General features: G+C 49.9%; 1 protein-coding gene and 1 long non-coding RNA gene across 6 annotated transcripts in view; one reads left to right on the top strand and one right to left on the bottom strand.

The window, feature by feature from the left end:
* The window catches only part of Pdss2 (decaprenyl diphosphate synthase subunit 2), a 229,059-nt gene that overhangs the window by 77,019 nt on the left and 131,363 nt on the right, over positions 1-20,677 (bottom strand). The gene's annotated exons all lie outside the window — the stretch shown is intronic.
* The window catches only part of LOC102551730 (uncharacterized), a 42,902-nt gene continuing 28,251 nt past the window's right edge, over positions 6,027-20,677 (top strand). Inside the window, exon 1 of the long non-coding RNA XR_597453.4 lies at positions 6,027-6,257. This is a non-coding gene — a long non-coding RNA (uncharacterized LOC102551730). The remainder of the gene's footprint in view (positions 6,258-20,677) is intronic.

The following is a 20,677-nucleotide window of genomic DNA, read 5'->3' as shown; positions in this document are numbered from 1 at the left end:
TTAACAGCAGACCTGGCTCCGGATAACCCAGGTTTCCTTTACCCCTGAAGTACAGATGAAGCAGAAGCAACAAAGACGTTCTGCTAACCTTTCTCCTTAGTGTGCTCACAGTTTATACATACATGACCTGTATCACCAGTGGCTTTACTTGAACATGCACCTCTGCAGCTATGGCGACCGAAAGGAGACACAGATGGAGGGAGGAGAGCATTGAACACAGCTCCACAGCTCTAAAGGAGCTGGCTGTGTCCTAAGCTAACTTGTACACTGCGCATAGAAATGCCTTTTCAGAGCCCAGAATGTTAATTTAAACCGTTATATCAAAGAACGATGGACTTCATTTTCATCCTTTTTTAAAACTGCAAATATTTATATAGAGCTCATTCATAATGCAGTAAATTTATTTCACATTTTTTTCTTTTCCTTCTTTCCTTTCTTTTGCTTTTTTTTCTTTTTTTGAGACAGAGGCAGCACTGGCTGGAACTCACAACGTAGTCTAGGCTTGCCTCAAACTTACAGAGATCTGCCTGCCTCTGCCTCTGGCGTGCTGGAATTAATTATAGGCCTGCCAGCTTCAGACTCTTCAAACACTGCGTCTATTGGATGTGTGTGTTCCTGCTTGTCTGCATGTGCAGCATGGACCTCCAGGTATCTGTGGAGGAGGACGAGGCCTGGGACTGTCGGGATGAGTAGCCCACAGCTGCCTCATTGGGGGCCGGGAACCAGATCCAGGATCTCTGCAGGAGCAGCAAGTGCTCTTCACCACAGAGCCATGTCTCCTGTCCCAACCTGAGATTCTTGGGAAATAACTTAGGTCATCAACAGAGCTATGAAGGGCTGGCAAGATGAACTCAGTGTGTACAAGTGCTTGCTGCCAAACTGGCAGTGAGTGACCCCTGAGACCCACATGATGGGAAGAAAGTCAATGACTTCCCCAAGTTGTCCTGTGACTGCCATATAGGCACTGTGTATGAGAGAGAGAGAGAGAGAGAGAGAGAGAGAGAGAGAGAGAGAGAGATAGATTTAAAAATATATTAAGCGATAGTGGAGATAACGACACCCAGAGGGGAGTCTAGAACCTAAAAGTCAAACCCCTTAAAACTCCTCTCCAGGTGCATTAGACAAGAATAACCGAGAAAAATTCAAGGTCATGATTCCTCAGGCCCAGGGAAGAACAGAGTGGAAGCCCCTGGCCGTCCAAGGGGAGGACGATGCAAGAGAGCAAAGCAGACTGAGAATGAGATCCACACACTGTTCCAGGCTCTTAAATGTTTCTGCTCTGAGACTTGGAGTTGGTCAATTGGAGTTCTGTTTCCCTTCCAATGTAAGGTAGAGGGAGCTTCGCAAGAGGCTTGTAGGGTTCTCGGTAGCTCAAAAACTCACACCTCGGCCAGCTGGGTGCTGCAAGCCTTAGTCCCAGCACTTGAGGCAGAGGCAGAGGCAGAGGCAGAGGCAGAGGCAGGGGCAGGGGCAGGGGCAGGGGCAGGGGCAGGGGCAGGGGCAGGGGCAGGGGCAGGGGCAGGGGCAGGGGCAGGGGCAGGGGCAGGGGCAGGGGCAGGGGCAGGGGCAGGGGCAAGCAGATCTCTGAGTGTGAGGCCAGCCTGGTTTACAGAGGAAGTTCCAGGACAGCCAGGATAACACAGAGAAACCCTGTCCTCACAAAACCAAAACCAAACCAAACCAAACCAACAATAACAATAAAAAACCCAAACAATCGAAAACTCAAACTACCCCCCCCCCCGAAACAAACCCCATAAATCTCAGCATTTATAGTCAGGCAAGGCACTAGTGAATTTGCATTGCTGTGACCCAAAGGACTTGACAGAAACAGCTTCAGGAAGGAGCGAGCTGTCTGGGCTCAGTTTCGGATCGCCTAGTTCACAACTGTAAGGAAAAAACCACAGCTGTGGGAGCACCCAGCAGAAGACAGCAGTTACATGCCAGTTCTCAGGAAGCAGCGGTGATAACAGACCCCTTAGGACCAAAATCACCTACTTCCTTTGGCTACACACTTCTGGGATGTCCCCAAATAATGCCACCAACCAAAGACCAAGTGTCTCCATGATGCTTGGGGGACATTGCTGACTTAATCCGTAATATCAGACACACTTGAGAAGTGGATGGAATATCTCACATTACTACCATATATATATATATGTATATATATGTATGTATGTATATATGTATGTATGTGTATATATATGTATGTATGTGTATATATATGTGTATGTATGTATATATCCTCTCCCCAACACTATATATATTTGAAGGCTCAAATTATTTTATTTTTGTAATTTTTTTGTTTTTTGAAACAATAGTACGCATCCCCCTTCCCTTTCTTCTCTCTAGCCCCTCTCACACACCACCTTGCTCTCTCTCCAATTCCTGACCTCTTAAATGTTCACATAGACAAGCTCTCTCTCACTCCTAAATATACAAATACAATCTGCTAACTTTATATAAAGTAGTATGTATATACTTTCAAGGCTTACCATTTCTATTGGAGAAACAGTTTGGGGGTGGGGCCCCATAAGGCGCCTCCTCCTAGGGGGTGGGGCCCCACAAGTCTCCTCCTCCTAGGGGGTGGGGCTCCGCAAGTCTCCTCCTCCCACATTATGCCTACTGGTTCAGGTTTGGGTCCCTTTTGCTGTATTTTTATCTATCAGCTTGTCATGCACCTGGGCCCTCCGTGACGATTTTCTCTTTGGTGCTCCTGGGGATTGGCCCAGGGCCTCATTTATGTTGACACTCCTCTGCTGAGCTACATTCAAATCTCCCCTTCACTGTACGTTGAGGAAGGTTTTCATTAAGGTGCCCGGGCTGGTTTTAAGGCATGGAGAATGATGATAAAATCATTTCCACTGAAAAACATTATGACTGATGGTCTACCCAGAAAATTGGCAAAGTGGTAGTTCCTAACTAAAGATAACGTAACTACAACTGGCGTGCAGCTTGGAGGCAGAAGGCTTGCTTAGTGCGCGCAAGACTCTGGGCACCATGAGACAAAGCCAAAGCAAAGCAAAGCAAAAGAAAACACAGCTATGCTCTGATCCCTGAGAACTGCAATAAATCGTCTTCTCACACACACACACACACACACACACACACACACACACACGCGCGCGCGCGCACACACACGTACAGAGGAAATGAAGACGTAGAGGCACTGTTGCTACCAGATGGCAGAGGCACACAGGAAACACCCAGGATGGAAGCCACCAGGGGCACACCCGCCACCATGCAGTCGGTGGGCGTGTGGCAGAGGAAGAGAAGCAGAGTGATTCGTGCACTATTAAGACAGGAGGGCATGGAATGGAAACATGAGGATGGTGAGGACCAGCTTGGGTGAGGAGCCTGCACTGCCTGCCCCCTGAGGCCATGGCATCCTATGTCTGAATCTGTGGCCCTGAAGCTCAGGGGGTCTGTGTCAATGTCTGTGGCCCAGCTGATGTCCCTGGCAGCATGAGACAGCTGGTCCCAGGGGTTAGAGAGCTGGAGAGCTAGCTCCACCCCTCCCTGGGGCGGAGGGAGACCTGGCCTCTGATGGCTTCAGCTCAGCTGAACAAGTCCACTACCACCCAGGCCCAGATGCAGGGCTTCGAGTTGTCTCACTCTACCACCTACCTCTCTTATGAGCTGCTGGAGCACATGAGGAACTGACAGTCCTGCAGAACAGCGCTGCAGGGTCTCTCACACAGGGCAACAACAGGACGACCATGGACAAGTGACAGAGACCAGAAGGCTTTCATTAAAAATGTCTGGCCTTTCTGAATCACTGGTATTATACAGGCTAAGTCTACGGCTGCTTAAACAGGTCCCATGCTACCTTCGTATCCCCTTTCTTAGGCTGCTTTTGTAAAATAATAAGTTTCCCCCCTTGGGAGAGGGCTGACATATTCTGTTTTTATTCTCCGAGAGAGGCTTCAAGCCGAGTTATATCCACCAAACCACTTAGGGTATTGTCTGTCAACAGTCTCTGGGCCAGCCAACACAAGATCAGGAAGTGGTAGTGAGTCCTCTATGTGGACAAGCTGTGCCTCTCTTAATAAACCTGATTCGGGCGTCCTGTCCATCGCAGCTGACGGATGGACTGGATTCAAGAGCTGTGGACGTTTAGCCAGAGTACCGGGCCAGTTTGAATTAAAAGCTAAAGCAAAATATAACTAAATCTTTAGGGAATAAAAGAGGAAAATAAGCTATTTCGGCTTCAGAGACGCTCACTAGGCTGAGCGAACATGCTAAGGTGACACAGTTGAGTTTAATGTAACTTGAAAGGGTTGCCGTGCGGGGCTGGAGAGACGGACCAGCGGTAAAAGCACAGGCTGGTCTTCCAAGGACCCGAGTTTGAGTCCCAGCACCCATGTGGCAGCTCACGACCATCTGTAACTCCAGTTCTAGAGGACTAACACCCCTTTATCCTTTGCAGCACCAGGCACGCATGTGGTGCACAGACCCACACACAGGGAAAACACCAACACACACGAGAAAATAAAATTTAAGCATTTATTGTCTGTGCCTATGGTGTGTGTGTGTGTGTGTGTGTGTGTGTGTATACACATGTGCTACACGTGCGTCCTTCACATGTGCTATAGCTTAGTGGAGGCTGGAAAAGAACTGTAGAGCTGGCTCTCTCCTCATATGTGGGGGAGATCAAATCTGGGTCACAAGGCCAGTACAGCAAGTACCTTTACCCACTGAGCCATCTTGCTGACCCTCGAAAGGTTGTTTTCAGCCACAGACTTTACTACACTATGACAATGCAGAATGGCAAAGCAACACGGAATCATCATTCTGTCTAGGCAGTGTGTGAAGACCAAACACCCAGCCTTCGCTCCTCGGAACAGCAGTGCAGTCACAGGCATGTCCACTGCACTCCTGGAGCCCTTCCCTCGAAGAACAGAAGCAAAGGCAAAATGCTCTTAGGGAAAATGTTTTCCAGGCTGGTGGTGTAGCTCCCCTGGTGTAGACTGTTTGCCTAGCACGTAAAGACCCGGTGTTGAAGGTGAGGTGATGTATGATATATATATATATATATATATATATATATATATTTATTTATTTATTTATTTATATGCAACCCCTGCACCTGGAAAGGAGAAGCAAGGGTGGTCACAAGGTCAAGATCATTTTAGGGGATTTATTGGCTAACTTGGGCTATGTTTCAAAAAAATAAAACTCCAATAATTATCAGTGCGTGCACACACACACACACACACACACACACACACACACACACCCCTTTGAAAGACAGGGTCTATATATTCCTGGCTGCCCTAGAACTTTCTAATAGACCAGGCTGGCCTTGAGCTGACAGAGACCCACTTCCCTCTGCTTCCCGAGTGCTGGGATTAAAGTTATGCACTGGTCTGGCTTTCAAACATTTTAGAGAAAAACAAATTATGGTTTTAACACAAATACAGGCCATCCATATTACCAGGAAAATACAGACTTAGCGATAAAGAGGAAGGTGGAGAGACAGCTCAGGGATTACCAGGACTCATGCTCTTGCAGAGGATCTGGATTTGGCTCCCAGCACTTACACAATAACTCACAACCATCTGTATCTCCTGCCAGGGGATCCAACACCCTCTTGTGGCCTGAGAGCACCAGGCACACTATGTGGTCCACAGAAAATAAAATAAAGAAACCTTAAGAAAAAAGAAAAGGAAGAAAAGACATAGAGGAAGCTTAGGGATCAAGCAGGGGCGTCTTCCTTTAGTTCTTCCTGCACAGATGAAGCACAGGGCTCACAAGAGCCCAAGTAAAAAACGGAAAGATTTTCATTACCAAGATGAGGCTGTGAGGCCTGGGTAGAGGGGAGCATCTTCCCATAGAGAACATGGGTACCACCCAATATTCATAAGGCTCTTTGTCCATTGCAAACTGGGTTCACATTCCTTGTCTTGCCTGGGGGGGATTCCATTTCCAGTGCTTAGCAAGAGCACTCCGCCTGGCAGCCTCACTCGGGCAGTGACCTCTGAGGAACACAGGGAATTGTGACTGCAGCCAAATACCAAAGGGGTAAAGTCTACCCAGCCACCAGCTGGGCACAAAAACCCAGATGAGCCCTATCTGCATGCTGATTAATATAAATGAGGGGCTTTGATACGGCCGTCAGCCGTCGCTGGAGTCTGTGGAAGAAGGCTCTGCACTCCATCCTACCAGGTTTAATGAACTCTCTGATGAAAGCTCTACACACAGCACTAACTCACAGACGTTCTGGAGGGAGGCTGAGGGAGGCTTTTTAATGCTGCCAGGTACGTAAGGCCTCGTGTTTCTGTGGGAGGGGTGGCAATCTGTTCTACTGAGCTGGAGGTTCTGCTAAGGAGGGGCAGCAGAAGGAAGGGCCCAGCCAACAGGACAGGTGCAGCAGAAACACAGCAAATTGATAATCTTCACCTCTGATTCAGAGCCGCTGATACAATGTTTAACCAACTACCCGCCACAGAAAGGTTTTGGAAAACAGCAGTTATCTAAAGACGGTATAAAATCCAATGTGGCCTCTAAGTAAACCTCCTTTTCTACTTCTTGTAACTTGGGTTTTAAAGGATAGGTGGCTGGAAATGTTTTGTGGCACAGATTGTGACTACAGGTTCCATAATCTAAGGAGAGAACTGAGCCCTGCAGGTAAGCTCTCCCCTGACTGGCACACAGGCATCGCTGCGGCACCTGTTCTCCCAGACTCCCCAGAATAAACAAGAATTTAAAGATTCCTGTAACGAAGTAGTACACTTAAAAAGGTTCGTGGTTAAAACACCATTATTGGACTGTTGGTCTCAGGAAGTCCAGACATCCAGAAATGAGCACAAGTTGGATTGCAGAACTAACTTTTGGCTGCTTCCTCAGGAACTTAGGAAACCAATTCCAATCTATCAAAAGGAGTCCTTTTCAAACCCTACTTCTGGCAGAAGGGACATCTGGCCACCTGCGGTGCCTATCAGCCGACCCAAGCTCATCGGCCTCCCGGCTCCCTCAGTCTCTACTCACAAGTGTTATGATGACACAGTTCCAAGTCTACCCTAGCTTCCTGGCCCTCCCTCTGCACAGCTCCTCATCCTCCTAACCCATTGTTCCCTCTCCCTCTCTGCCTACGCTCTGTTCTCTCTCATGCTAGCTCACTATCTCCATTCTCCAGCTTCACCCTCAACCAGGAGGCTTGGCCATTTCCAGTCTACTTCTTTCTCTCTGCTTTGGATACTCCGGGTGCCTCTGGGTAGTTTTTCTCTTATTCCCAATAAAAACCTTCCCCTAATAATGGAGTGGAAATGAATTCTAATATGTAACTTTACCACATCTTGCATCATTGTAACATATTTGAATGGACACATTGTCTAAGGAGATTGCTAAGGAAGTTACCCTCCCGCCCCCAATCTTGGTTTACTCATCCAAGAAAAGGGTATCTGGGATTATCAATCACCATCTCCATGCTCAGTCTCCATTTACATCAGGTCCCCATTCACGGTTCTCATTACTTTGTAGGTCAGGATGGCTTCAAACTTGCCACAGTTGTCGAACATTAACCTTTTGCCAAAATGAGCCACCACCTCTGGCTGGGCTTTAAAACTAAGACAGTTAACACAGCTAGTTTGCTAGCTAAAACCTTAAAAACAGAGAGAGAGAGAGAGAGAGAGAGAGAGAGGAGAGAGAAAAAACAAAAAGTAATCCTTTTTGAATAAAGGCATCTATTTTTCACCATTGATCACCGATTATTTACCACTGTCCAAAGCTAAATAATCACCGATTTAAATACCAAATTTAATCCAGAAAAACGACAGATTTTAAAAGTTTAAAAATGTGCATACAAGAGGGGAAAATGAGATATGTTGGAAAAGTTGGATTACTAGGAAATCTGCAAATAGGTGTTGAGAACTGAACGGCCAGTAAAACCCCAGGCAATTCCGCTCTTACGACATATCATGACATCGCTCAGCTGTCCTGCTCTCCTCCTGGGATAAAGGCCAGTGGTGAGGATGTCACTGTCGGTGTCTTGTCACACTTGGGGGCACTGTTAGTTTGCCTACATTTTCAGAGACTTGGGCCTATTTTAGTGGTTTGCCTGTTTTCTTCTAGTGCTGATAATCTCCAGGTTGGTTACAGGGATTCACCCGGGGGTTTGTCTCAAAGATGTCTGCTGAAGGACGGAGGGATGGTGCCTTGTACAAATAGGTTTCCAAGTTTGTAAGTGCGACCTTACAATAAATCCTTCGATTACAGCATGTGCGCACTTCCACAGTTCCATTTTCAGTTTCATTTCTAATCGGGCCACAATAGAAGTCAGACACTCGAAATACCATAGCTTCCTTTCCTTCGTTCTGTAAAAGGAGGTTTGGAAATACACGCAGAATTTGTGCATTAAAACCAACATAGCTTGTGCAAAACTATACTTCTATTTTAACCAAACATCTTTACAGTTCTTCAAAAACCTAACCTTCAGGGAAATTCTAGACAATGTGGTCTCTTGGTACTGTGATCAGAAAAGTAAGTAACTGCCCCCCTCCCACCCTGATGTAGTTTGAATGAAAATGGTCCTAGAGGCTCATAGGGGGTGGCACTCATGGCTTTGTTGGAGAAAGTATGTCAATGGGGGTGGCTTTGAGGTTTCAAAAGTCCAACCCGAGACCAATATGTCTGTCTTTCTGCTGCCTGTGGATCCAGGTATAGAATTCTCAGCTACCTCCACAGCTCCACGTCTGCTTGCATACAGGGCCATACTTCCTGCTATGATGGTAATGGACTAAAAATCTCTCAACTGTGCGCTGGCCACAGTTAAGTGTTGTTTTTTATAAGAGGTGCCATGGTCACGGCCTTTTCACAGCAATGGAACCCTAACTAAGTCAGAAGTTGGTATGGGGGACTCTCCCTGGGTTAGGCAAGAATGTGGGGGTTTTTCCTTGGAAGAATATGGGACATTTGGGACTTTGAACTAGAACAGCGATTGAACTGTTTAAGTTGGGCTTACTGGGCCACATCAGTAGAAGCCTGGAAGAGAGTGGTGCTGACGGTGGTTTGAACTGTGCGAGCACTGCTCAAGGAGTTTCAGAGGAGAATAATATTAATTAATTAATGCATGACCTTGAAATTGTTCTTATGATCCTTTGGTGAAGAATGTGGCTGTTTTCTGCTCTTGTCCAAAAGAATCTGCCTGTGGCTAAATTGAAGAGCTACGGACTCACAGCCTTGGTGGAGGACATTTCCCAAGAGAGGCGCTCTGACTGTTGTGTGCCCATCAGTAGGCACTGTGGGTGTTGTTGTGTGCCCATCAGTAGGCACTGTGGGTGTTGTTGTGTGCCCATCAGTAGGCACTGTGGGTGTTGTGTGCGCTCATCAGTAGGCACTGTGGGTGTTGTGTGCCCATCAGTAAGCACTGTGGGTGTTGTGTGCCCATCAGTAGGCACTGAGGGTAAGCGGAGCAAGGAAAAGCACAACCTGCACAGTGGGGAGAGAGAAGGAGCAGGGGAAGTGTGACCAGATTGAAGAAGAGTCTGATGCTAAGTCGGGGAAAGGGCGTGGGGACCTCAGAGCAGGACCCCACCCAAGCTGCCAGCTTGGGAAAAGGAATTAAAGAAAAGCTTCGGCCATTGTGGTGCATACTTTAATCCTACAAGTTGAAAGGCAGAGACTGGCAGATCTAAGGTCAAGGCTAGCTTGCTCTACAGGGCAAGTCTCAGAACAGCCAATCTTAGGCCGCAAAGGAAACCACTGAAAAAAGAAAGCTAATGAAAATGTAATTGAACGAGGGGGTCATGCTCCAGCCCAGCGAGCAGCAGAACTCGGCAGCTTTGGTCCTGTGGTTTTTGCTTTGCGATTATGGAATTTCCACCTACGGCAGGAAAGCTGGTGAGGCCAGGTATGTGTCAGAGGCACATGTGTTCCTGCACGGAGGCCTAGAGAGGCCACTGTGTAAAGCTGTGAAGGTGAAGCCTGGACTGTGTTGAGCCTCAAAGTATTAGAGATCCTCGGATAGTGGGATACTCGCCAGGGAGCGCAGCTAACAGGGAGTGGAGCCAGCTCGAGGGAGAAGTGTGTTTCGGTCAATAAAGATGAAAGGTGTTGGGGATCTGAAGAGCGCTGTGACATCAGACATGGAGATGCAGTTTATGCCCCACTGGTTTCGGTCTTGTTTTGGTCTAGCATTTCCTCACTATGAAGCCCTCTGGAACACTAATGTGTGTTCTCTGCCACTGTGAGCTGGAAGGATGTGACCTGCCTTTTGATCTGGGTTCGCAGAGGATTACAGTTAGGGACCGAGTGAGTCTCAGAAGAGACTGTGGACTTTTAAACCGGCTTCAGACTATGGTGACTTTTGAAGTTGGACTATAATATGGCTATAAGCCCATGAGAGCGCAGGGAGTGGAATATGGTGCTTTGAATGAAAATGGGCTCCACAGACTCAGGGAATAGCACTCTTAGGAGGTGTGGTCTTGTGGTCCACACTGGGAGTGGGCTCTGAGGTTTCCAAAGCCCATGGCAAGTCCAGTGTCTCTCTCCCACTGCTCTCTGTGGATCCCGATGTAGAACTCAGCTTCTTCCTCGGTACTTGTATGCCACCATGCCTCCCATCACAATGATAACTGTAAGCCAGCCCCAATTAAATGTCTTCCTTCATAAGAGTTGTCACGGTCTCTTCACAGCAATATAACAGTGACTAAGACACCACACCGCCTTCAAAGAAAAATTTGGGGGTGGTTGACTCAAACTTCAAATTCTGAGAGTATTAAACAGCTAATAAAGAAGTGAAAGAGAATGAGGAGGGGAGAAGAGACGGATGAATGCAGTTAGAGAAGACGAACAGTTTGAACAGAGGAAATAGCTCAGTAGGTGTAGTCTTATCTAGCACGGACAAAGCTCTGGTTTTGTGAGGGATTTGTTTGTTTGTCTGTTTGCTTGAGACAGAATATTTTTGTGTAGCCTTGGCTGTTTTTGGAACTCACTCTGTAGACCAGGTGGTCCTCAAACAGAGATATTTCTGCTTCTGCTCCCTGGTGCTGGAATTAAACATATACCATTGTGTCTGGCAAAGCCTTGGATTTGATCCCAGCACTGCATAAACTAGAGGTGGTGGTGTATGCTATACTCCTAGTCCTTAAGACCCTGTTGTAAACAACAGCAACAACAAACCAAATCCCAAGGCTAGACCCTTTATATTCTTTCTTCTTTGTTATATCATACTTCACATCTGTAACACAGGGAAGTACTAGATTGGGCACACAATTGTTTGGTGTTTCCTAAACTCCAACTGTCTGAAAATGCCCCCAGAACAAAGACAATTAAAGATGTCCAGCTGGGTGGGGTGGCATAAATCTAAAATCTCAGTGCTTAAGAAGCTGACACAGGAAGGCTGAAAGTTTGAGGGTAGCCTAGGCTACACGGCAAGATCCTGTTTCAATTTTTAAAAAGAGAAAAATGAAAAAAAATAAAAGAGAGGGCTGGAGCAATGGCTCAGTGGTTAAGAGCACTGACTGCTCTTGCAGAGGTCCTGAGTTCAAATCCCAGCAACCACATGGTGGCTCATAACCATCTGTAATGAGATCCGATGCCCTCTTCTGATCTGCAGGCCTACGTGCAGGTAGAAAACCATACACATAATAAATAAATAAATTTTTTAAAAAGTTTAAAAAAATAAAATAAAAGACAAACTTTATGAATAATCGAACACATTTCCCAAAATGCTTAAAAAGAAGCAGCCGTGGCCCAGCCACACTCCAACAACCCCACTTTAATGTTTTCACGGCTACCGTGTCAGCATCGGGGCAGGCATTTGTCAGCTAATGACCTGTTGGACTAATGGCCTTAAGCTTTGCCTTGGGCACACAACTCCAGCAGGTCATTAGCTGCCAGAAGGGCTGTCCCCAGTCACTAATGCTAAATAAATAAAAATCTGCTCCTGGGCGCAAGCTCTATCTGCCAAGTCCGGCTGGTAGTGATTTTTCCTTGAGTGTTTTCGGAGTTAAGAAGACGATGCAAACACAAAGACAAAGTTTCTATCAATACAACCAAGCTATTAATGAGAATGGTCTCAGTTGCTGCTCTGACTTCTCTGAGGATTTCTTTCTCATGTTGGTAGAATAGAGCCAGCATCTAATTACCAATGTACACCAGCCAGTCAGTTGCTTGTAACTTTTGTAACAGCATTATACAGAGGTAGCCGACAAAAGCTTGATTACTTCATAATGTTAGAAATGTCATGTTCATGCAATTAAAGAAAGATGATTAGAAAACAAAACCCTTATAACAGTTGCAACTAAACAAAGTAGGGGAAGAATCAAACAGTAAAATGGTTAACTTATCTTTAAATGTTAACAGAGAAAAAACTTGACTTACTAAGAGGATGAGGGTATACACACATACTCCGTCCTGGAATTCCCTATCACCGTCTCTCTACTTTTAAAAAGGTTTTCAGATAGTGTCTCATGCAGACCAGGCAGGCTTCAAGCTTCTTACGTAGTAGATGGCTTTACACGCATGATCTCCTCCTGTTTCTATCTCCTAAGTGTGAGCCTTACACTCACATCTCCTCCTGTTCCTATCTCCTAAGTGTGAGCCTTACACTCACATCTCCTCCTGTTCCTATCTCCTAAGTGTGAGCCTTACCTCATGATCTCCTCCTGTTTCTATCTCCTAAGTGTGAGCCTTACACTCACATCTCCTCCTGTTTCTATCTCCTAAGTGTGAGCCTTACACTCACATCTCCTCCTGTTTCTATCTCCTAAGTGTGAGCCTTACACTCACATCTCCTCCTGTTCCTATCTCCTAAGTGTGAGCCTTACACTCACATCTCCTCCTGTTCCTATCTCCTAAGTGTGAGCCTTACACTCACATCTCCTCCTGTTCCTATCTCCTAAGTGTGAGCCTTACACTCACATCTCCTCCTGTTCCTATCTCCTAAGTGTGAGCCTTACACTCACATCTCCTCCTGTTTCTATCTCCTAAGTGTGAGCCTTACACTCACATCTCCTCCTGTTCCTATCTCCTAAGTGTGAGCCTTACACTCACATCTCCTCCTGTTTCTATCTCCTAAGTGTGAGCCTTACACGCATGATCTCCTCCTGTTCCTATCTCCTAAGTGTGAGCCTTACACTCACATCTCCTCCTGTTTCTATCTCCTAAGTGTGAGCCTTACACGCATGATCTCCTCCTGTTTCTCTCTCCTAAGTGTGAGCCTTACACTCACAATCTCCTCCTGTTTCTCTCTCCTAAGTGTGAGCCTTACACGCATGATCTCCTCCTGTTTCTATCTCCTAAGTGTGAGCCTTACACTCACATCTCCTCCTGTTTCTATCTCCTAAGTGTGAGCCTTACACGCATGATCTCCTCCTGTTCCTATCTCCTAAGTGTGAGCCTTACACTCACAATCTCCTCCTGTTTCTCTCTCCTAAGTGTGAGCCTTACACTCACATCTCCTCCTGTTCCTATCTCCTAAGTGTGAGCGTCACAGTGGTGCATCACCATGCATTATATAAACTCCCTTCTCTTTGTAACTTAGCTGCAGTGCTGGAGGGCGGGACCCATGCTACAGGAGGAGAGTGGTCGCTAGTCTCACTCACCCGTGAGCCCTACAGTGATAACAATGACCGGACTGACAAGATATGCTCTCAGTCCAACGGTGGCACAAATGCTAGGGAGCAGCCAGCGGCATTCTGGTTGGCTCTAAGGCCACTCCATGAGAGGAGCCCATTCCTGTCAGTGTCAACAGAGACAACAACCTGCGGCTACACAGTTCACTGGCGCTAGGGGAGCACCTAACACTACTATGCTGTTAAGTGGGCACAGTATTATAAAGACTCTAAGTGACTTACAGATCCCATAGACCAGACACCTCTTAGCCATCATCGGAAAGGCTTTTCCACCAATCAACATCTAGATGACATGCGACTGTAGAGTGCTTAGCCCTGAATGTGATGTATAAATCGTAACTCTTCCCTAAGACTTGGGGAACTTTGGGAGAATGGTGGCTGGAAAACCGCAAAGATGACTTCAAGGAAACAGTGTTTTCCAGACACAACAGGGCAGTTTGTGACAGCACAGTAAGTCAGGTAATATAATATGGCCACAAATATCTATACACAGGTAGATTACATGCAGGGCAAAATATTAATTTTGGGTGTCAAACTGAAGAGGCTAAAGATCCTAATGCAGTAACGGCTGAGCGTGTGGTGGCATGAGTGTGTGGTGGCTGAGCATGTGGCAGCACGAGCATGTGGTGGCTGAGTGTGTGGTGGCACGAGTGTGTGGTGGCTGAGTGTGGGTGACATGAGTGTGCGGTGGCCGAGTGTGTGGTGGCTGAGTGTGTGGTGGCACGAGTATGTGGTGGCTGAGTGTGGGTGACATAAGTGTGTGGTGGCTGAGTGTGTGGTGGCTGAGCATGTGGCAGCACGAGCATGTGGTGTCTGAGTGTGTGGTGGCTGAGCGTGTGGTGGCTGAGTGTGTGGAGGCATGAGTGTGTGGTGGCACGAGTGTGTGGTGGCTGAGTGTGGGTGACATGAGTGTGTGGTGGCCGAGTGTGTGGTGGCTGAGTGTGTGGTAGCTGAGTGTGTGGTGGCTGAGTGTGTGGTGGCACGAGTATGTGGTGGCTGAGTGTGGGTGACATAAGTGTGTGGTGGCTGAGTGTGTGGTGGCTGAGTGTGTGGCGGCTGAGTGTGTGGCGGCTGAGTGTGTGGCGGCTGAGTGTGTGGTGGCTGAGTGTGTGGTGGCTGAGTGTGTGGTGACATGAGTGTGTGGTGGCACGAGTGTGTGGTGGCTGAGTGTGTGGTGGCACGAGTGTGTGGTGGCTGAGTGTGGGTGACATGAGTGTGTGGTGGCTGAGTGTGTGGTGTCACGAGTGTGGGGTAGCTGAGTGTGTGGTGGCACGAGTGTGTGGTGGCTGAGTGTGGGTGACATGAGTGTGTGGTGGCTGAGTGTGTGGTGGCTGAGTGTGGGTGACATGAGTGTGTGGCGTCTGAGTGTGGGTGACATGAGCGTGTGGTGGCTGAGTGTGTGGTGGCACGAGTGTGTGGTGGCTGAGTGTGTGGTGGCTGAGTGTGTGGCGGCTGAGTGTGTGGTGACATGAGTGTGTGGTGGCACGAGTGTGTGGTGGCTGAGTGTGTGGTGGCTGAGTGTGGGTGACATGAGTGTGTGGTGGCTGAGTGTGTGGTGGCACGAGTGTGTGGTGGCTGAGTGTGGGTGACATGAGTGTGTGGTGTCTGAGTGTGTGGTGGCACGAGTGTGTGGTGGCTGAGTGTGTGGTGGCTGAGTGTGTGGTGGCTGAGTGTGGGTGACATGAGCGTGTGGTGGCTGAGTGTGTGGTGGCATGAGTGTGTGGTGGCTGAGTGTGGGTGACATGAGTGTGTGGTGGCTGAGTGTGTGGTGACATGAGTGTGTGGTGGCTGAGTGTGTGGTGACATGAGTGTGTGGTGACATGAGTGTGTGGTGACACGAGTGTGTGGTGGCATGAGTGTGTGGTGGCTGAGTGTGTGGTGGCTGAGTGTGGGTGACATGAGTGTGTGGTGGCTGAGTGTGTGGTGGCTGAGTGTGTGGTGGCTGAGTGTGTGGTGGCTGAGTGTGTGGTGGCTGAGTGTGGGTGACATGAGCGTGTGGTGGCTGAGTGTGTGGTGGCACAAGTGTGTGGTGTCTGAGTGTGGGTGACATGAGTGTGTGGTGGCTGAGTGTGTGGTGGCTGAGTGTGTGGTGGCTGAGTGTGTGGTGACATGAGTGTGTGGTGGCTGAGTGTGTGGCGGCTGAGTGTGTGGTGGCTGAGTGTGTGGTGGCTGAGTGTGTGGTGGCTGAGTGTGTGGTGACATGAGTGTGTGGTGGCTGAGTGTGTGGTGGCTGAGTGTGTGGTGACATGAGTGTGTGGTGGCTGAGTGTGTGGTGGCATGAGTGTGTGGTGGCTGAGCATGTGGCAGCACGAGCATGTGGTGTCTGAGTGTGTGGTGGTTGAGCGTGTGGTGGCTGAGTGTGTGGAGGCATGAGTGTGTGGTGGCACGAGTGTGTGGTGGCTGAGTGTGGGTGACATGAGTGTGTGGTGGCCGAGTGTGTGGTGGCTGAGTGTGTGGTGGCTGAGTGTGTGGTGGCTGAGTGTGTGGTGGCTGAGTGTGGGTGACATGAGTGTGTGGTGTCTGAGTGTGTGGTGGCTGAGTGTGTGGTGGCTGAGTGTGGGTGACATGAGTGTGTGGTGTCTGAGTGTGGGTGACATGAGTGTGTGGTGTCTGAGTGTGTGGTGGCACGAGTGTGGGTGACATGAGTGTGTGGTGGCTGAGTGTGTGGTGGCACGAGTGTGTGGTGGCTGAGTGTGGGTAACATGAGTGTGTGGTGTCTGAGTGTGTGGTGGCACGAGTGTGTGGTGGCTGAGTGTGTGGTGGCTGAGTGTGTGGTGGCTGAGTGTGGGTGACATGAGCGTGTGGTGGCTGAGTGTGTGGTGGCATGAGTGTGTGGTGGCTGAGTGTGGGTGACATGAGTGTGTGGTGGCTGAGTGTGGGTGACATGAGTGTGTGGTGTCTGAGTGTGGGTGACATGAGCGTGTGGTGGCTGAGTGTGTGGTGGCACGAGTGTGTGGTGGCTGAGTGTGTGGTGGCACGAGTGTGTGGTGGCTGAGTGTGTGGTGGCTGAGTGTGTGGCGGCTGAGTGTGTGGTGACACGAGTGTGTGGTGGCACGAGTGTGTGGTGGCTGAGTGTGTGGTGACATGAGTGTGTGGTGGCTGAGTGTGTGGCGGCTGAGTGTGTGGTGGCTGAGTGTGTGGTGGCTGAGTGTGTGGTGGCTGAGTGTGTGGTGGCTGAGTGTGGGTGACATGAGTGTGTGGTGGCTGAGTGTGTGGTGGCTGAGTGTGTGGTGGCTGAGTGTGGGTGACATGAGTGTGTGGTGTCTGAGTGTGGGTGACATGAGTGTGTGGTGTCTGAGTGTGTGGTGGCACGAGTGTGTGGTGGCTGAGTGTGTGGTGGCTGAGTGTGTGGCGGCTGAGTGTGTGGTGACATGAGTGTGTGGTGGCACGAGTGTGTGGTGGCTGAGTGTGTGGTGGCTGAGTGTGGGTGACATGAGTGTGTGGTGGCTGAGTGTGTGGTGGCACGAGTGTGTGGTGGCTGAGTGTGGGTAACATGAGTGTGTGGTGTCTGAGTGTGTGGTGGCACGAGTGTGTGGTGGCTGAGTGTGTGGTGGCTGAGTGTGTGGTGGCTGAGTGTGTGGTGGCTGAGTGTGGGTGACATGAGCGTGTGGTGGCTGAGTGTGTGGTGGCATGAGTGTGTGGTGGCTGAGTGTGGGTGACATGAGTGTGTGGTGGCTGAGTGTGTGGTGACATGAGTGTGTGGTGACATGAGTGTGTGGTGGCTGAGTGTGTGGTGACATGAGTGTGTGGTGACATGAGTGTGTGGTGACATGAGTGTGTGGTGGCACAAGTGTGTGGTGGCTGAGTGTGTGGTGGCTGAGTGTGGGTGACATGAGTGTTTGGTGGCTGAGTGTGTGGTGACATGAGTGTGTGGTGGCTGAGTGTGTGGTGGCATGAGTGTGTGGTGGCTGAGCATGTGGCAGCACGAGCATGTGGTGTCTGAGTGTGTGGTGGTGGCTGAGTGTGTGGTGGCACGAGTGTGTGGTGGCTGAGTGTGGGTGACATGAGTGTGTGGTGTCTGAGTGTGTGGTGGCACGAGTGTGTGGTGGCTGAGTGTGTGGTGGCTGAGTGTGTGGTGGCTGAGTGTGGGTGACATGAGCGTGTGGTGGCTGAGTGTGTGGTGGCATGAGTGTGTGGTGGCTGAGTGTGGGTGACATGAGTGTGTGGTGGCTGAGTGTGTGGTGACATGAGTGTGTGGTGGCTGAGTGTGTGGTGGCTGAGTGTGTGGTGACATGAGTGTGTGGTGACATGAGTGTGTGGTGACACGAGTGTGTGGTGGCACGAGTGTGTGGTGGCTGAGTGTGTGGTGGCTGAGTGTGGGTGACATGAGTGTGTGGTGGCTGAGTGTGTGGTGGCTGAGTGTGTGGTGGCTGAGTGTGGGTGACATGAGCGTGTGGTGGCTGAGTGTGTGGTGGCACAAGTGTGTCGTGGCTGAGTGTGGGTGACATGAGTGTGTGGTGGCTGAGTGTGTGGTGGCTGAGTGTGTGGTGGCTGAGTGTGTGGTGGCTGAGTGTGTGGTGGCACGAGTGTGTGGTGGCTGAGTGTGGGTGACATGAGTGTGTGGTGGCTGAGTGTGTGGTGTCTGAGTGTGTGGTGGCTGAGTGTGTGGTGACATGAGTGTGTGGTGGCTGAGTGTGTGGCGGCTGAGTGTGTGGTGGCTGAGTGTGTGGTGGCTGAGTGTGTGGTGGCTGAGTGTGTGGTGACATGAGTGTGTGGTGGCTGAGTGTGTGGTGGCTGAGTGTGTGGTGACATGAGTGTGTGGTGGCTGAGTGTGTGGTGGCTGAGTGTGTGGTGACATGAGTGTGTGGTGACATGAGTGTGTGGTGACATGAGTGTGTGGTGGCTGAGTGTGTGGTGGCTGAGTGTGTGGTGACATGAGTGTGGGTGACATGAGTGTGTGGTGGCTGAGTGTGTGGTGGCTGAATGTGGGTGACATGAGGGTGTGGTGGCTGAGTGTGTGGTGGCTGAGTGTGGGTGACATGAGTGTGTGGTGGCTGAGTGTGTTGTGGCTGAGTGTGTGGTGGCTGAGCGTGTGGTGGCTGAGTGTGTGGTGGCTGAGTGTGTTGTGGCTGAGTGTGTGGTGACATGAGTGTGTGGTGACATGAGTGTGTGGTGGCTGAGCGTGTGGTGGCTGAGCGTGTGGTGGCTGAGCGTGTGGTGGCACAAGTATGTGGTGGCACGAGTGTGTGGTGGCTGAGTGTGTGGTGGCACGAGTGTGTGGTGGCTGAGCGTGTGGTGGCTGAGTGTGGTGACATGAGTGTGTGGTGGCTGAGTGTGTGGTGGCACGAGTGTGTGGTGGCTGAGTGTGGGTGACATGAGTGTGTGGTGGCTGAGTGTGTGGTGACATGAGTGTGTGGTGACATGAGTGTGTGGTGGCTGAGTGTGTGGTGACATGAGTGTGTGGTGACATGAGTGTGTGGTGACATGAGTGTGTGGTGGCACGAGTGTGTGGTGGCTGAGTGTGTGGTGGCTGAGTGTGGGTGACATGAGTGTGTGGTGGCTGAGTGTGTGGTGACATGAGTGTGTGGTGGCTGAGTGTGTGGTGGCATGAGTGTGTGGTGGCTGAGCATGTGGCAGCACGAGCATGTGGTGTCTGAGTGTGTGGTGGTGGCTGAGTGTGTGGTGGCACGAGTGTGTGGTGGCTGAGTGTGGGTGACATGAGTGTGTGGTGTCTGAGTGTGTGGTGGCACGAGTGTGTGGTGGCTGAGTGTGTGGTGGCTGAGTGTGTGGTGGCTGAGTGTGGGTGACATGAGCGTGTGGTGGCTGAGTGTGTGGTGGCATGAGTGTGTGGTGGCTGAGTGTGGGTGACATGAGTGTGTGGTGGCTGAGTGTGTGGTGACATGAGTGTGTGGTGGCTGAGTGTGTGGTGGCTGAGTGTGTGGTGACATGAGTGTGTGGTGACATGAGTGTGTGGTGACACGAGTGTGTGGTGGCACGAGTGTGTGGTGGCTGAGTGTGTGGTGGCTGAGTGTGGGTGACATGAGTGTGTGGTGGCTGAGTGTGTGGTGGCTGAGTGTGTGGTGGCTGAGTGTGTGGTGGCTGAGTGTGGGTGACATGAGCGTGTGGTGGCTGAGTGTGTGGTGGCACAAGTGTGTCGTGGCTGAGTGTGGGTGACATGAGTGTGTGGTGGCTGAGTGTGTGGTGGCTGAGTGTGTGGTGGCTGAGTGTGTGGTGGCTGAGTGTGTGGTGGCTGAGTGTGTGGTGACATGAGTGTGTGGTGACATGAGTGTGTGGTGGCTGAGCGTGTGGTGGCACAAGTATGTGGTGGCACGAGTGTGTGGTGGCTGAGTGTGTGGTGGCACGAGTGTGTGGTGGCTGAGCGTGTGGTGGCTGAGTGTGGTGACATGAGTGTGTGGTGGCTGAGCGTGTGGTGGCTGAGTGTGGTGACATGAGTGTGTGGTGGCTGAGTGTGTGGTGGCACGAGTGTGTGGTGGCTGAGCCTATAATCCTCAGGAGATGGAGAGATGGGATCAAGGGTTCAAGGCCAACTTCAGCCACAAAGCAAGCTTGAGGAGAGCTTGGACCATATGAGGCAATGTCTCCCCAAAGCACCCCTAATCCCAATAAATAATTTCTATAAGTAACATATGCTAGCAAAGGTATAAATACATTACCATATGCCCATTTTATGCCCTTGATCCTGAACACTGATGGCAAAGTCCAGGGCCTACCTGCAAGTACTCTATACAACTGATCAAGATCTGAAAATGCCTTAAAAAGGCCGATATTAAATGTATGACAGGGGAAGGGGAAACCTTAAGTTAATGTCAACAGAGAGAACAAACAAACTAAGAGCCCCAGTAGCAGCCTGCTCAGTACAGGCTGAGGAGATGGCCTGCTCAGGAAGGGTGCTGTGCACAGATGCGGCTTGCTCTCCACACCCATGTAAGACCCCAGTGTGGCAGCACATTCCTGTCACCCCAGCACGGGAGGTATGGATGGGACGCTCCTGGGCTTGCTGGTTAGCCAGTCCAGCCAATCCCCAGGGTGCAGATTCAGGGAGACCCTGCCTCAAAAACCTTAGTGGAAGCTAGGCATGCTGGTCCATGCCTTCAATTCCAGCATCCAGGAGGCAAGCCAGGAGGCAAAAGGCCAACCTGTTT

The sequence above is a fragment of the Rattus norvegicus genome, chromosome 20, assembly GCF_036323735.1.
Source record: "Rattus norvegicus strain BN/NHsdMcwi chromosome 20, GRCr8, whole genome shotgun sequence".
Lineage (NCBI taxonomy): Eukaryota > Metazoa > Chordata > Mammalia > Rodentia > Muridae > Rattus > Rattus norvegicus.
Note: the sequence above shows the minus strand (reverse complement) of the source record. Positions and strands in the feature narration are given on the sequence as shown.